General features: G+C 45.3%; 1 protein-coding gene across 1 annotated transcript in view; it reads left to right on the forward strand.

Moving 5' to 3' along the window:
- The first annotated feature begins 10,103 nt into the window (after positions 1-10,103).
- RNF112 (ring finger protein 112) overlaps positions 10,104-14,175 on the forward strand; it is a 30,968-nt gene continuing 26,896 nt past the window's right edge. The window contains exon 1 of the mRNA XM_015425958.1: positions 10,104-10,222. The gene's annotated coding sequence lies outside the window, so the exon portion shown is untranslated. The remainder of the gene's footprint in view (positions 10,223-14,175) is intronic.

Consider the following 14,175-nt stretch of genomic DNA (forward strand, 5'->3'; position numbering starts at 1 on the left):
TACCTGACCCCCCCCCCCAAGACACTATGAACTTTGCGGGGAGGGTGGGGTATCAATCTTAATAAATAAATAAAATAAATACCCGACCACTGCAGTCATCTTAAAGGGTTCCTCTTCAGGTGCCCCTACCATCTGAGACTAGATGTGCGGCAACACATGAAAGGGCCTCCTTGGTGGTGGCACCAAAATTATGGAACCTCATCCCCTGGGAGATTTGTCTTTTCCCTTCTATCATTGCCTTCTGCCACCGAGTGAAGACTTACCTGTTTCCTCTGGCATTCTTACCCTGATCCTCCTTCCTCTTTATGTGCTTTGTTTAGGGTTTTGTGCATTTCCTTTGTCTCTTGTTTAATTGTTGTTTTAAAGTTTTTTATAATACATATTTTTTTAAATTGTGTTAATGGTTTTGATTGTCCAGAGCCTTGGGGACCCTGTTGAATGGGAAATGTTTTAAATAAGTAAAAAAAATAAGAGAGGAGAGTTCTATAATTGAGGTGCTGCAACCGAAAAGGCCCTGTCTCTCTCATGCTCACCCAATGCACTTCACCTCGTAGAGGCACACGCAACAAAGCAACTTGGCTGATGCCAGCAGTGCAATCCCAAGCAGAGTTACACTCTTCTAAGTCTGTTGAAGCCAATGGGCTTAGAAGGATGTCACTCTACATAGGATGGCACTGTAGATCTTGAAGCACCAGCACCTGGAAGTGACCTCACAACTACATTTGCACTAATTAAATCTTCTGATCTGCTTTGAAAATATCCACACATCAAGTGCATTACTGTAATCCATCCCAGATGTCCCTGGAAGGTACACAAGTATGACCAAATTGTGCCTCTCAAGGAAAAGCCACTGCAGTGATTTTCTGTTTATTTGCTGTTGCTATTAGCGTTTTGCTCCATTTCATTTCATTGGCCAGTCCTTCCTTCTTTCACCTGACACGCTTTTGATTGATGATAACTGCACAATCTGAAACAGACAAAGAGGAAACACTTTCTGTGCGCACACACCTCGCGGTCTTTCTGTTTTGAAATCAAAGGCAGCACATACGCACTTCCCAGCAGCTTTAATCACTATAATGGTTAATTCCCGCTTTTCAGGGGTAGAGATGAAGAGCAATGCAGTATGGGAGACCACCATGTCGACTTGGCCCTTCTAGAAAAATTCCAGAGGTCACAGTGGGCAATTCATAACTGTAACGATTCCTTGTTTATATGTGTGTGTGTCTTTAAAAGTTTGGATGCATAGCTGTATGAAAGTCTAGTGTGGTTGAAACAGGCAAGTGGTGTGATTGGTGAGTGACAGAGAGGGGGAGGGGTTTTGGAATGGATGCTGTGTGGATGATATTTATGTCTGTCAAGAGTGATAGTTACAGAGATGACTGTTGAGAAAGACAGTTAAGTCAGTTAAGCTATGTATGAGTTGAAGGAGACTCATCCCTGTGTGGGATAATTTGGTTCTGTGTAGTAAAAGAGTTAAGCAGTTTGTTCGTTTTAAGGTCTGAGAGTGAGAAGTCTTGTGTGTGTTATGAAAAGTTGAAACAAAAAGAAACAGTAACCGTGTGTGGCCTAAGGAAAATATTGTTACAAAGTGACATGCCCAGATCCCTGTCAGTAAGAGGGAAAAGTGTGTGAAATATCAAATAAATCTACTTTTATTTAAGATACCAGTTCTGAAAGAAATTCTTCCCAGAAAACACATAGACCCTCGTGAACGCCTAAAACCCTCGACATACCTACCCAGAAATAGAGAAAGCATAAAGGTTTGGAAATCCTTTTAAAATTTCCTGGTGGCAGCCAGATATATAGAGTAAAAACAAAACAGAAAGAACATTTTAAAGTAAACCCAGACCTCCCCAGTTAAGGGGTCGTCACAATAACATTTCAGCCTTTCCTTCTTTCGAGGAGCTCAGAGAAGGGCACATGTCTCCTCTTATTTTAGCATCACAACAACCTTATGATGCAGTGTGGCAGCAATGGGCTTCCACGTGGCAGGTTTCTCTGCCCTTTCCCTGCCGCAGTTCCCATAGCAGCCATTCCCTCACCCCCTCAGCTGCCATCGAAGAGACTTTTTTTCTGATTTTGTTTTGAGCACTAATTAGCCTATTGATATACCATTATATCTGTATACCAATATGTCAATTGCCTTTTGTGGCACTTAGGCCCACTGACCAGTGAGTACCATTCTGTTTGGCCCTCTGAGGCATCTAGGTACCAGTGGCTGTCCAAGTCTCCATCCAACGGTGTGACATTCTTCTGTCCCAACTGACCCTCAAAGGGGTTTTCTCGCCTTCTTTTGGTACCACTGCCACCAACTGGCCATTTTAGGAATTACCCATTAAGAGGGCCTATGCTCCCAGTTCCCCATCACGCATTGCCATTCTCAGGCCCCCACCTCATGCCTGCATCTCCTGCTACCCAGAAACTGGTTACGACAGAAATGGTTTAACACGTGTGAACTCGCAAGGGAAATAACAATTTACCAGCTGACCACCTCCCTGTGGTACTTGTTTTGAATAGCGTGTTTGAACAGAGGGAGTCTATATGGAATGGAGCAACTACTAGCATTCAAAATATTAAAGAATTATTAAAAGTAAAACGTAGGGAAAAGAGTCCAGTAGCACCTTAAAGACTGACAAAATTTGTGGTAGACTATGAGCTTTCCCATCTTGAGCTAAAAGTAAAATGTCCACGCACATACTCTTAGCTCAGCAATAGACCTTGTTAGGAATACAAAAGGTATAAACAATTACTCTGCCCCCACACTGTACATGCCCTAGCTGATCTTATTCTAAAACAGGCTCTTTAACTTAGACGTTACAGAGTTCTAAAAGCTTCCCATTGCCTTGTTGTCTTTTGTTCAGGCAGCTTTTGTTTGCTTGACGAGGCAATGGCAGTCTTCAAGTGTAAGAGCTCCTTCCCCTACATGGAATAAGCCAAAACAGACCCCTCTCCTTCTGTGCCAAGGGATTTTATTATCTGGTTGCCCACTCCCTTGTGGATCAGATAATCCTTTCCTGAAAGCTCCAGGAAAATATGATCTAGCCCCCTGCACCCCCAAGTCTCTGCATCCCTTATAGGTGTCAGGTTCCAATTTAAGGTGTGAGCTGACCATTTCATTGTCTCCAGGCAGGAAGGCCATTAGCATTTCCAAAGCTTTGATGGTCAATACTTGGCAATGCTTGTGAGCAGTTGACTTTCCCTTCCTGCCAATGTCAGATAAGAGAGAGGAAAACGTCTAAAACTCAATCTAGAGGATTATATTTCAAATAAAATGCATTTCCCCACACCTGCTTTAGAAATGGAAAAAAAGCTCAAGAAAGCTCCTCCAGCCACAGGGGAGAGAAGGAAATGTCCACCCAGGGAACTAGGGCAGGGGAAATATGAAGTTTCCTACCCACGTGGCACCCATTTGTTAGCCAAATTGCTCTATTATTTAATAAAGATGGGGAATTATAATTATTAATATGCAATTGGCTTATCTATAGGATCTGACCTGTGTATACCAGAGTTAGAATTCCCAAGAACCCAGGAACAGACACAGAAACTGGATGGCTAAAATAATGATTTCTTTACTAAACATTCTCAAGTATACAAATAATATTCAAACACTCACACACGCAATATAGAACTATAAGGAAGCAGAGGTGATTGATAGCTTATAGAGGGGTGATACAACCTGTTCAGATGTGCAGAGGTCCATGAAGAAAAGACTGTGGCCTAAACTCAGAGAGTTCAGGGGTGGACTGCCATTTTGGATTATGGCAGAAAACACACAGTCTGAGGCCATGTGTACTCTGGGATATACCCATTGGAAAACAATGCAGACCAATGGGCGGTCCTGGGGGCTGGTCTCAGGTGAGAACAATAAATTTCCTGGACCAATGATGAGTCCCAGTGGTCTGTGGCATCAGGATGGGCAAGGCCTAGGTGTGACCAATGAGCTTCCAGAGAGGCAGGGTCAGGATTTAACAATAGAAGCCAGGTGTTGGGTGGCTAGTTACATGGATTATCTGACCAGGGTATTTTGAAAAGCCTCTGAAGTATAGACAAAAGATGGGCTAAACATTTGAATGATTGATTGGTTTATCCCAGTATCCTGAGGGACAGAGTACAAAAGACAAGTATTCAGACAAAGAACTAAATAGACTTCAGAAATGTAGATACTTTACCTGCTAGAACTCACTGTTATTCCATAAACATAATCTCTGCTGGGTGGAGGGGGAAGACTGGAGGCTTGCTCTGAGGTTGCCTGTCACCTGAAAATGGAGAGCCCTTTTCAGAGCTGTGGCTAACTCTGTGTTTCAGAACCAAGAGTGCCTTCCTTGGCCTGAGTTTTGTGGGTCTCTGGATCAGGTTAGAAGTGGGGTGCCCTTAAGGACATAAGAACATAAGAGATGCCAATGTTGGATCAGGCCAAAGGCCCATCCAGTCCAACACTCTGTATCACACAGTGGCCATAAATACCAGGTGCCATCAGGAGGTCCACCAGTGGGGCCAGGTCATTAGAAGCCCTCCCACTGTTGACCCCCTCCCCAAGCACCAAGATGACAGAGCATCACTTGCCCCAGAGCCCCTATCTATACCTTGTGGCTAATAGCCACTGATGGACCTCTGCTCCATATGCTTATCTAATTCCCTTTTGAAGCCGTCCATGCTTGTAGCCACCACCACCTCCTGTGGCAGTGAATTCAAAGTGTTAATCACTCTTTGGGTGAAGTACTTCCTTTTATCTGTTCTAACCCGACCACTCAGCAATTTCATGGAGTGCCCACAAGTTCTTGTATTGTGAGAAAGGGAGAAAAGTACCTCTTTCTCTACCTGCTCTATCCCATGCATAATCTTATAAACCTCAATCATGTCACCCCTCAGTCGTCGTTTCTCCAAGCTAAAGAGCCCTAAGCGCCTTGGTATTGGACTACCCAATAGTAAAAGGCAGTGCCTCTGGCAACACATTCATGTTTTGCTGTGATCTTTCCCAAAGCAATGCAACAAAACAGGCTTGGGAAAGATCACAGAAAAGGCAAGGGAAACCTGGAACATGCCTGAAAGCACCATGATCATGATGCTGCAGGGAAGTGCTCCGAGGGCCCTTTCCAACAGCATCCATGCCAGGCCAGCGAGCAGTATGAAAGTGAGAGGTAACTGACCCAAGGCCACCCAGTAAACATCTGGGGGTTCAGAGGTGCTTGTCACTGATCCTACTCTGACCCTCTAATCACTGTGCCAGAGTGGCTAAAACAAGACGATATGAAAAGCTACATAGAAGTAACCAAGTTTCTGATTTCACTGAAATTCTCCATCAGGTTGGATGTCACTCCAGATAAGGGAGGAAAGGGAGGAGGTGGGATGCAGCATTAATTAGATGCAGAAAGATCCCAGATGCCCTCAGAGAAGCATGGCCGAAAACATAAATAATAGCTTGTAAGAGAGGCAAAGTACAGTAGTAGTTAGAGTGTTGGACTAGAATCTGGGACACAAAGGTTCAAATCCCCACTCCACCATGAAGTTCACAGAGTGACCTTGGGCCACCCACCCTCCTGCAGCCCAGCCTACCTTACAGGGTCAGTGGTGTGAGGATAAAATGGAGTAGGGTAGATTGATGTATGCCACCCTAGGCTCCTCAAAGGAACAGAGGGATAAAAATGTTAAGAAAGAAAATATATGTGAAATGGTGGAATTATTACCTTAGCCACTAGATGGCAAACTTGGCATACTTTTCAAATTGAAAGCTTGTTTCCTTTTTTGACGCTTTCAGATTTTTAAAAGAGTCCTGTCACCTGCGTCGCCTTAAATCCGTACTGTGGCAGAAACGTTGGTGGCCTAGAGTCCTCTTGATCCAATGCATGGATTGTGTTCGCAGCTGGCAGATATGCACGCCCATAGTTATAGAGAAGAACACACAGTAAGTGTGGTGTCAAAAAGCAATGAAATGCAAGAGCCTGTGATAAAGGTAAAAGATAAGCAGTTTTCATAGTAGCTGTAATTGGTGATAAAACCATCCATCTCCATTTACTTAGCTAATACCTCACTAAGACCTAACTGGAGAGTGTCAAAGTTCCAAATCCTTTCTTCATGTGAATCACGAACCTGCCTTATAGTGAATCAGACCCTTGGTCCATCAGTTCTCCATGGTCTCAGGTAGAGGCCTTTCACATCACCTACTGCCTGGTTCTTTTAGCTGCAGACACCCGGGATTCAACCCAGGACTTTCTGCATGCCGAGCATATGCTCTACCACTGAGCCACAGTTGTAGGCCAGCAGTTTTGCACTGAAGACTTTAGCTACTTTCAGATGAGCAACAGAGCATTTGGCGAGACACACTGAGCCTTCTGTATCAGCTGAGCCATATATTCCTAGGCAGACAACAAAATTCAGCTATTTCAATATTTAGACCCTGTTTTTCTCCCCAAAGAGAACCCAAAGTGGCTTGCGATGTCGTTCTCCATGCCTCCATCTTATCCTGAGAGTAGACATGGGAGCAGAGTAGGCCTTTGTGTTTACTGCTGAATCTGTTGCCTCAACTGATGGACCTGTTAGGTGGTAGACCGTTGCTGCTGCCGAATAACAATTTTCAGTTAGAGAGAGAGCTGTAAAACAGGAACTGAGGGTCTGAATGTCTTTCTAATTCACTAACTTTAGCTGGTTCAGAGCTGGCTGCATGTGGCTCCTCGACTTCTGGGGAGTTTTCAGCCACACTGGACTTAGGCTGGTCAAGCTGGCCCATGACACCAACCGACTTATGGCAACCCCAGCAAGGGGCTTTCATGACAAGAGACGAACCATAATGTATCCAGTCCTGACAAGTCCAGACAAGTCCAGACAAGCCCAGAGACAAACAGTCCTGACAAGTCCAGACAAGTCCAGAGACAAACATTGAGCTTCGCTCCAAGAGACAATGGACTATGCGGATCCTAGCCCGCTCCAATCAGGGGGCTAGGTTCCTGACCGAGAGCCAATGGGACTCTCGGCCACTGAAAATAACCTATTGGGAAGTGGGTGGGTGTTTTGGGTGGCAGTTTCTCGGGGAATATAAGCCGGCCTGCGAGCCGGCCAAAGCTGTCTTATTCCTGATCGAATAAAGTACGCTTTGCTGAAATCACTCTCCGTCTGCGTACTTTTCACGAACCGAGATGGTTTGCCATTGCCTTCCTCTCCCAAGCAAGTACTGACCCTGCTAAGAATATGAAAAAGAAGAAGAGATTGGATTTATATCCCACCCTTCACTGGGAGTCTCAGAGCAGCTTACAAACTCCTTTCCCTTCCCCTCCCCACAACAGACACCCTGTGAGGTGGGTGGGGCTGAGAGAGCTCTGACACAAACTGCTCTTTCAGAAACAGCTGGGCCAGAGCTTGTGACTGACCCAAGGTCACATCAGCAGGTGCAAGTGGAGGAGTGGGGAATCAAACCCAGTTCTCCCAGATTAGAGTCCGCACACTGAACCACTACACCAAACTGGCTCTTGATCTTTTGAGATCTGACAAGATTGAGATTGGGCTATACTAGGCCACCTTGCCGCCCTAGAAATGATCAACACAGCATAAAAAGAAAAGAGACAGACCCTAAAGTACATCATAAAACAGTTCACTGCATGACAAGGGTCTCTTAAAAAGGCTGACGCAGATCATTTTTAAAAAAAGAAAGAAAAGATCAACCCCTAATAAAAGTACTGGCTCAAAGAAGTGTTTTAGCCTGATCCCCACAGTCACCACCCGCTGAGCCTCCATGGTGAGGCATGCCAGAAGTGAGGTGCCACCACTGAAAAAGCCATGTCTGTGACTGCCACCAGCCTCTCCTCTAACAATGGGGGACACAGAGACCAGGGATTCCGGGGCAGATCTCAACTGGTGGGCTGGACAATATGGGATGAGATGGCCCTTTAAGTATTTAAGACTGTGCATACCTTTCTTGTGGTTTTTACCGTGAAGTCAGTCCCAAAAGGTTTTCAAAGTAAGAGACATTGAGAGGTGGTTTGCCATTGCCTGCCTCTGCATCATGACTCTCATATTCTTCTGTGGTCTCTCATCCAAATACTAACCAGGAACAACCCAGCTTAGCTTCCGAGATCTGACAAGGCACATACATTTCTACAGAGGGACAATTCCTGTTTATAGAGCCATTTTTAGTTCCTGGAGACCAGAACTGAAAATGTCAAATCTGCCTACAAATTACAATTCAGCAGTTGCTTGCTAGAGCCTCCCTATAACACTTCTCTCTCTCTCTCTCTCTTTCTTTTTTTGCTGAAGTAGGGTAACTTTGAAGTTCACCACTGTGCAGCTATGTGATGGACAACAAAGATGCTTTGTTAAATTATAAACAGAAAGTTTATTCAGGAAACACAGAGATGCAGGGAGGTAAACTTGCCAGGCATGTCAAAGACCAATTTGGATCAAGTCATAGTGTGTGGTAAAAATTCTAGTCCAGAACTCCAAAATTCATTTCTTCGCTAAAAGGCAAAGGCAGTTTATGGAAGGCAATTACCCCCCCCCCAGCTATTTGCTTACTTGCTTTACCACTGAACTGTAAGCCCTCCAAATTCAGTTAGAGCAAGAGAATTTGAAAAAAAATATATCTAAAAAGTAAAATGTGAGTAATGTGGCCAAAGTGCAAAACGGATTAATTTCTGATGTTCTTCCACGTTTATTACCTCTTTCTTCTAAGGAGGGCATAGATGGTTCTCCTCTCCTCCCATTTTATTCCTACACCAACCCCCAAGAGGTGGGTTACATGGAAGAAAAAAGAGGTGTGTCGTCAGGAGGACATAACGTGTCCTAGATGCATGTCTGGCTGAATCAGGCCTGTTTTCAAATGCGATCTAGGTTCACTATGAGGAAGTCTGCTCAGGGCAGCCCCCAAACTTCCTGGATGAACAGGGATTTGAATTTAGCTCTCCTCATCTAATCACTACACAACACTGCCTCTTCAGGAGCCAGTTTGGTGTAGTGGTTAGGGGTGCGGACTCTTCTCTGGGTCAGTCACAAGTTCTCTCAGAGCTGTTCTCTCAGGAGCAGTTCTCAAAAGAGCTCTCTCAGCCCCGCCTACCTCACAGGGTGTCTGTTGCGGGGAGAGGAAGGGAAAGGAGATTGTATGCCTCTCTGAGACTCCTTTGGGGAGTGAAGGGCGGGGTATAAATCCAATCTCTTCTGTTCTTCAAGGGGAGGAGGAGAGACCTTGAACCAGCCTATTCTTCAGCGCTCGGCCTTCCTTATAGTCCAACTCTCGTAGCCATACATGACTATTGGGAATACCATTGCTTTGACCATGCGGACTTTTGTTGGCAGGGTGATGTCCCTACTTTTTATCATGCTGTTTAGGTTCGCCATCGCTTTCCTCCCAAGGAGCAGGCGTCTTTTAATTTCATGGCTGCTGTCACAGTCTGCGGTGATCTGGGATCCCAGGAACATGAAGTCTGTCACTACTTCCACGACTTCCCCTTCTATTTGCCAAGGAGTGATGGGGCCGGATGCCATGATCTTAGTTTTTTTGATGTTGAGCTCCAAGCCCACTTTTGCGCTCTCCTCTTTGACCCTGAGCAAGAGACTCTTTGGGTCCTCTTCACTTTCTGCCATTAGAGTGGTATCGTCTGCATATCTGAGGTTGTTGATCTTTTCCCCAGCAATCTTAATTCCCATTTGTGATTCATGCAGGCCAGCATTTTGCATGTTGTGCTCTGCATATATATTAAATAAACAAGGTGACAATATACATCCTTGTCATACTCCTTTTCCTATGCTAAACCAATCAATTGTTCCATATCCGGTTCTAACTGTCGCTTCTTGACCCTTATACAGGTTTCTCAAGAGATATGTGAGGTGGTCTGATACTCTCATTTCTTTAAGGACCTGCCATAGTTTGTTGTGATCCACACAATCAAAGGCTGTATAATGGCACAAAGTGCCCTTTTCTCCGGGGGAAGATCTCTCTAGTGTAGAGAATTAGATCTGTTGTAACCCTGGGAGATCTACCGGGTCCACCTGGAGGTTGGCGACCCCAGTTGCAACTTCAACCTCTCAAGTCTTCGAAATGCTTTTAAGCTCGCATGCTGGTCGGCCCCTCCTTTCTTCTTTCCGCCCCGCCCCCCTCCTCCCTCCCCGCTGCCCTCTTTGCCCGGCTTCTGCAGAAACAGGAAAAGGCGGCCAGAATCGCCGCAAAATGGTTTTGCTTTTGCTTCTCCGCTCTTCGCCCTGGGGCGCCGCAGTACCTGCAGATCCTGATCGGGGACAGGTAAGGGGGGGGGAGGCTCTCCGGAGGCGGACGGGGCCTCTCCTGTCCATCCCTCCGGGAGGGAGGCTGATCCTGCAACCCCTTGGGCCCGATGCAGTGTCAGGATCAGGTGGCAGGAAAGGCAAAAATCCCATTTCCTTCTTCCCGGCCCTAGGTATCTGAGCTTACTTGAGTCAGCCGCGTCCCCCTGTGGGGGAGGGTGGGGTGGTGCATTATAGATCCGGTTGGAGTCGGGCTCTGAAGTTGACAAGTGAACGGAAGAAGTAAATTTCCCCTAAAAGCAGAGTGGAGGAGGTGGGGGAAACTTCAGGGGCGTGCAGCCAGATGTTTAGGGGGAAGAAGGGGGGGGAGGCGAGTTTAATGTCAAGTGTCGTTTCGGAAGCTTTCCCCCCCCCCCCATGCTAACCCTATGCCTGCTTTCTCAGAGTCGAGTTTTGTTCTATCCAGTGGAGTTTTCTCCCCAGGGAATTATGGTTTAGGAGGGCACGCTCAGGATGGGCGACTTGCACAGGAGAAAAAGGAGAAGGAGAGATGTTTTCAAAACAAATGTGCCTTAGAAGCAAGAAAAGGCTGATGGTAGAGTGACCGAAATGAGGAAATGGCCACCAAATATATATATCATGACCATATGGAGCTGCCTTATACTGAGTGGTCAGACCATTGGTCTGTGAAAGTCAGTATTGTCTACCCGGGCAGCAGCAACTCTCTGGGGTCTCGGACAGTGTTCCATCTAAGCTGAGTTAGTGTGAGCTAGCCTTGCTCACAGTTTTTTAGCCTCCGGCTCTCACATTTTTGTCTTAGCTCGGGAAGGATGGCTCCAGAGCAAACTGATTTATGCAGCAGCCAAATCGCTCGCTCACAACTTTAATGCCAGCAGCTCACAAAGTAGAATTTTTGCTCACAAGACTCCACAGCTTAGAGGGAGCGTTGGCCTGTCTTTCAAGTTGCCTGCCTGATTTTTTTCACTAGATACACTGAGGACGGAACCTTAGACTTTCTATGCAGAAAGCAGGGGCTCTGCCACTGAGCCATGTAGTTCAATGGGACTGTCTCCCGAGTAAGTGTGGATAGGATTGGCACCTTGGTGCCACTCCTACAAAATTCTTCTCCCTCTTTGGAAAATGCATGGAACTGGCCATGACCCTGATCCAACACAGGACTTGTGAGTGTCACTTTCCTGAAAGCTGTCTAATATTGTATGTAGGATGAAGAGCAGAGGGGGCCTTAAAATTAGGGTCTGCGGTGTCTTCTCCTTCTCCACCTCCCTTTTTAGCCTCCAGTCCAGCCAGATGAAGAACTTTAGAGAGCTCACAAAGGTCACACACTATTTGGTGTGATTTGGGTAGGATGTAATAAAAACTATTATGTGCCTCTTGCTTCGGGTCATCAAAGCAACCTACAACCTCAGTATCAATTATGCATCCTTTTAGTTTGCTGATAGGCTTACTCCCAGGAAAGCATCCTCAGGACTGCAGCCTAAAAGGCATATCGTAAAAATAAAATGCAATAAAGCAAATTAAGAAAGAGGCCCTGACCTGGATAGACCAGGCACGTCCAGCCTCGTCAGTTCTCGGAAGCTAGGAAGGGCCGACCCTGGCAAGTACTTGGATGGGAGACCTCCAAAAAATACCAGGGCCGGGAGGCAGAGGCAGGCAGGCCATCAAGTCACCCCTCTGAACGTCCTCCATGCCCCCCATAGGAGTCGCCAGAGGTCACCATGACCTCCAGGCATGGGCACACACACACACAAAATGCAAAAATACCCCCCCAAAAAGTCAATTAAGTAAAAGCAGCAGCATTTTAAAAAACGTAACCAGCACAATGCTAATTAGATACAATAATATATTAAATCTGTAGAGGCACATATTAAAAAGATGAAAAAGCAACCCAATGAAAGGGACTACAGCAGCACAAACATTATTATTATTGTTGTTGTTGTTGTTATTATTATTATTATTTGCATTGGATGTTGCTACTTTGCATGTGCTAAGCAATGAAAATGGAGTTGTGACTGAGGCTGACCTCTACAGTGTCTTTGAACTCAAACAAAGCCTGGGATGGTGACAGATCAAGAGGACTGATAATGTTCTTGAACTGCACAGGAACAAATCCCTGATTTTTCTGGTTCATTCCCATTCCAGCACTTAAGGAAACATCCTTGTCACTTTCTTAGTGCTTTCTGTATGTCTTTACGAGGTCCCTCTCCCACTGGTAAGTATTCCCCAGTTATCCTAAAAGAGAGGAGATTGTTAACACAAAACACTAACACACCCAGAAGCCACAAAGTCACCAATGCCCCTTAATTGCTGTAGTCATCTAGAGATCAAGCGGTGACTCTGGGAGCCTCTGTTCATCTATTCTCCAGCGCAAAATGAAGATAAAGGCAAACCAATTTCTGTTGCCTGCAATAAGGAGGGGTCAATAATACCAGCCTATTTTACAGGGATCTTGTGTAGATTCTTGATGTTATAGGTGTGGATAGTTTTCCAGGGCGGATTTGATGTAAGTCAAATTGATTTAAATCATGGTTATCTACATAAAGGGTCATTCTTGCTGGCCTTAATATTTACAACCCAGATGAAGGTTTCATTTTAGTATAATAACTTTTTAGGTTAGTTTTAGTTATATCTGAAAATGAATGATTGGTTATTTACCACTTGAAATAGAGAATTATGATATCTTTGCAAGGTGAACTATCTCCAGTTTAATGGGTTAATCATTCATATTTGGACAACTTTTCTGCTGTACTTTACTGGAAGGAGAAAAATAATAAACAACAATAACCATTGAAATTGTTTTATTTAACTAAAATGATAACATTATATAGCATATGTATTGTACTTGCTTAAACATACATAAGGATATGCTCACACAGATCTCAAAATTTCTGGAGTATTCTGCTCAGAAAGTTTTACTTTCATTTGTACTGCTTGGCCCTCCCTCCTCACACTTCACTCTTAACATCTCCTCCTTATCCAGACCCATTCCACCCCAAACAATCTTATATTCATTGAACTTCTTGAAACTTAGCACTTAAGAGATAAGGAATTGATTCTGTGTGCATAGATTTGCATAGGACTGTTGGTACTGAGGTCTCTTAACTCTGTATGTTTGTTCTATAACATTTTTGCTGTGAAGAAGTAACGCCTAAGTAATGCCCAAGACCTGGTGAGAGATGTAAAAGTGTTTGCACTGCTTGGGAACAGTGACCATAATGTTATTGAATTCAACATTTGTATAAATAGGGAGTTGCCCCAAAAGACTGACACAACCACTTTTAACTTTGAAAGGGGTAAATTCTCTGATATGAGGGGACATGTGAGGAAGAAACTGAAAGGAAAAGTAGAAAGGGTCAAAACCATTGGGGAAGCTTGGGGACTATTTAAAACTACAATCTGAGAAGCTCAGAAATTTTTTTTACCGCAGGTTAGGAAAGGCACAAATAGGTATAGAAAAAAGCCTGCATGGTTAACAAAGAAAGTAATGGAAGCTGTAAAAGGTAAGAAGGCTTCCTTTAAACAGTGGAAAGCTAGCCTCAGGTCCCGGTCACACGGAGGGTTTTGGCCCGGGAGAAGGATGGATCGGGGCCGCAGCAAACGGGTGCGATCTCATTGCAACATCTGGGAAGCGGCGCGCACCCGTCCCCGATCCGTCCCTAACCCTGGAAATCCCCGGCTCCTGGTCAAACTGTGCATGCAGACACATGCGCAGCCGGCTGCCTCGGTCTCCTGACCGTGGCTTTCTCCCCGGCATCTGATCGTGCCGAGGAGCAACGGCGCCGCGGCTCAGGGGATCCGTGTGATCCCGCCGTGGCGTGTCTATTTTGGTGTGGCTTCCAAAGACCCCCCCCCCCCCCCCGTGTGGCAGGGTCCTCAGTGAGATTGATAAAATGGAACACAGGCTGTGGCAAATAAAATGCAAGTCTGTGATCAGGCAGGCAAAAAGGGAATATG

This window comes from Gekko japonicus, unplaced genomic scaffold (assembly GCF_001447785.1).
Source record: "Gekko japonicus isolate JY-2015 unplaced genomic scaffold, Gekko_japonicus_V1.1 scaffold3444, whole genome shotgun sequence".
Classification (NCBI taxonomy): Eukaryota; Metazoa; Chordata; class Lepidosauria; order Squamata; family Gekkonidae; genus Gekko; species Gekko japonicus.